Below are 3,835 nucleotides of genomic sequence, written 5' to 3'. Positions count from 1 at the left end.
TTCATCCAAAAACAACAAAATACACAATTTTTTCAAGCTCACATGGAACATTCACCAAGATAGACAACAGTCTGGGCCATAAAATACACCTAAACACATTTAAAATAGAAATCATATAATGTCTGCTCTCAATGACAGTGGAATTAAACTAGAAATCAGTAACAGAAAGATAACTGGAAAATCCCAAAATACATGGAAATTAAATGACATGCTTCTAAATAACACATGAGTCAAAGAAGAAATCTCAAGACACATTTTAAAATATTTAAACTAGGTGAAAATGAAAACACAAGTTACCAAAATTTGATGTATACAGTGAAAGCAGTGTTTGAGGGAAATTTATAGCATTAAATGAATATATTAGGAAAGAAGAAAGACCTAAAATCAATTGTCTAAGTTTCCACCTTAGGAAACTAGAAAAAGAAGAGCAAATAAAATCCAAAGTAAGCAGAAAGATTTTTTTGGTGATTGCCATTCTGACCAGTGTGAGGTGATACCTCATTGTAGTTTTGACTTGCGTTTCTCTAAAAATTAGTGATGTTGAGCATCTTTTCATGTGTCTCTTGGCCATCTGTATGTCTTCCTTGGAGAAACGTCTATTTAGGTCTTCTGCCCATGTTTTGATTGGGTTTTTTTTTTTTGATATTGAGCTGCATGAGCTCTTTGTATATTTTGGAGATTAATCCCTTGTCAGTTGCTTCATTTGCAAATATTTTCTCCCATTCTGAGGGTTGTCTTTTCATCTTGTTTATGGTTTCCTTTGCTGTGTAAAAGCTTTTAAGTTTAATTAGGTCCAGAGTGTGGAGGAAAGGGAACCCTCTTGCACTGTTGGTGGGAATGTAAATTGATGCAGTCACCATGGAGAACAGTATGGAGGTTCCTTAAAAAACTAAAAATAGAACTACCTTATGACCCAGCAGTCCCACTACTGGGCATATACCCTGAGAAAACCATAATTCGAAAAGACGCATGAACCCCAATGTTCATTGCAGCACTATTTACAATAGCCAGGACATGGAAGTAACCTACATGTCCATCAACAGATGAATGGATAAAGAAAATATGGTACATATATACAATGGAATATTACTCAGCCATTAAAAGGAACAAAATTGGGTCATTTGTAGAGACGTGGATGGATCTAGAGACTGTCATACAGAGTGAAGTAAGTCAGAAAGAGAAAAACAAATATTGTATATTAATGCATATATGTGGAATCTGAAAAAATCGGTATAGACGATCTTATTTACAAAGCAGAAATACAGACACAGGTAGAGAACAAATGTATGGATACCAAGGAGGAAGTGGGGGGGGATGAATTGGGAGATTGGGATTGACATATATACACTATTGATATTACGTATAAAATAGATAACTGATGAGAAACCACTGTATAGCACAAGGAACTCTGCTCAATGTTCTGTGATGACATAGATGGGAAGGAGGTCCAAGAAAGAGGAGATATATATATATGTATATGTATAGCTGATTCACTTTGCTGTACAGTAGAAACTAACACAACATTATAAAGCAACTATACTCCAATAAAAATTTTTAAAAAAATGATGAGTAGTCTCTAAGGGCTGGAAATGGGGGTGGACTACAGTGGAGCACAAGGGATTTGGGGGTGTGATGGAACTGTTCTGTGTCTTGAATGTGGTGGTGGTTACATACTTATATGCATTTGTCAAAACTCATAGGACACTAAAAAATGGAATTTTACTGAATTTAAGTTAATCTGATTTACATCTGATTCTGGCAGATGGCAAAAATAAAGAAAAAAACCCAGGTCCTCCAAAACACAAGCTGGGAACCACAGGTGTAACAGTAATTCAAAAACTTTCAAATGCATGTTATAATCAGTGGAATAAGTCAACAAGTATGTCAGGCAATGAGACCTGATTTTCAGTGTGAGTCTATGTACGAGAGATAATACCCGTGAGGAAAAGAGTGGTAATCACCAACCAGATAATAGGGTTCGGTCTTCATCTTAATGAAGATAGTCCTTGTGTGGACATGTTTTGTGAGAGCCAAGCCCATCTTCTGAATCATGGCCTACAGTACAAGATAATTCTCATCACCTGATACAGACCTTGTAGATCTTTGGGTGAAAAGCCAATAAAACCCAGTAATAAATCCCACTGTCAGGTGGTTTTCTGCTGTTTTGTTAAATTGTTTTTCCTTGCTTCCCAATAAGGATCAAGCCTAATACAAATTTTAAACAACTGGCCTACTTATATTCAAACACTGGAACACATCTTTGTCTATGAGCAGCATTGAGCTTTTCATCTCCTTGATGCTTCTGGCATACCTCCCATGTCATTTCTGAGCAAATAAAGTGCAAATATCTTGGCTTCCTCAGTTCGTAGAGAGGCTTAACACCACCAAGGTGGGCAGGTCAACAATGCCAAATATAAGACTAGAAATCGCTTCCCTCTCAGACAAGGGGATTTTCGTTTCTTCCATGATTGCGGGAAGCTTTCGGAATACCGGCATGTTTTTCTCTGATTATAAAAGGGTAGCATCTGCTAAGGCCAGCATTTCACATATTTGGTCCATTGCTGTCTTTTGATAAAACTAATCTATTAATGTTGAATTATCAGAAACAAGCTACAGATAATTTAGTAGGGCATGTGTTAGACGTAACACATGGTGGTTTTTCACTAATTAAATGTATTACCTACTGGTGATAAATTCTAATATCCTATCGTCTTAATATCTAAATTCTTCAAGACAGAAAAGTAAATCATTTTTTTAAACCTCCCATTCGTAATGTGTTAGGTCATGAACATGGAACAAAATGGGGATGGGGAAGAACCCAAACCAAAAGGAGTAAACTTTTTTTTTTTTATCCTCCATTGAAATGTAAGCTCTACCAGGTGGACTTCAGAGTAAGGTAACTTGGCGGGGAAGGTGCTGTGGTCAGTGGTTGGTTTGGAAAACTAAGCATCATCCTAGGCACTGTCCTCTCTCTCATCCAAGAGCAATCACTAGGTGCCTTGTCTTGTCCCAGCCTCACTGATACCGCCCCTGCCCCCGGGTTCCTTTCCTGTTTCATCTTTGCCTTGCTAAACTTTAGGCCCTTATTATCTTTCACCTAAACTATAGCTGCCATGGTGTTCTGATCAGCCCCCCTATCTCATCTCTATCTTTTCTGGTCCACTGTACACTGTCACCAGATTCATCTTTGTTTGGCCCAGTTCCCATCATTTCATTTTTGACTTCCCACAACTCCCCTTCACCCATGGAACAACGCAGACCCTCCTCAGCCTGGCATTTCAGATTCCCCATGATCTGACTGGCACACCCTATACTTCCAACCTTTCCCCAGTTACTCTTTTTTTACAATATGTTTCACCATCCTCCACGCGAGCTCTACTCTCTCCTGTGTTTATGCCTCTCATGCTGGACTCTGTGCTTGAAATTCCAGCTCAAATGACATCTCTTTCATGAAGCATTGGCCGACGCCCCCAGCTGGAAGTGAATTTCCATAGTTCTTCATTCTCTTATGGTTTACAGTCTTCCTTGTATTGTAATTATTTGTATGTGTGGTGAATATAGCCATATATCTTTACATTGTCAATTCCTTGAGGGCAGGTTTTACAGCTCATCCTCAGTTGTATCTATACACCCAATGCCTTGCTCATGGTAGATCCTCAATAGGTGTTTCTTTAGTCATTCAGTAAATATGTGTGAGTTTTGAAAGGATAAATGAATGAATAGATCTGAAATTGAAAGAAAGGAAACCAGGGTGCTTTGTTATTATAATAAAGGCAGCAAGGAACACAGTTTGCGTACAAGTCAAGAACAGTGATAGACAAGAAACGCCGATAGA

This window comes from Orcinus orca, chromosome 14, assembly GCF_937001465.1.
Source record: "Orcinus orca chromosome 14, mOrcOrc1.1, whole genome shotgun sequence".
Taxonomy (NCBI): Eukaryota; Metazoa; Chordata; class Mammalia; order Artiodactyla; family Delphinidae; genus Orcinus; species Orcinus orca.
Note: the sequence above shows the minus strand (reverse complement) of the source record.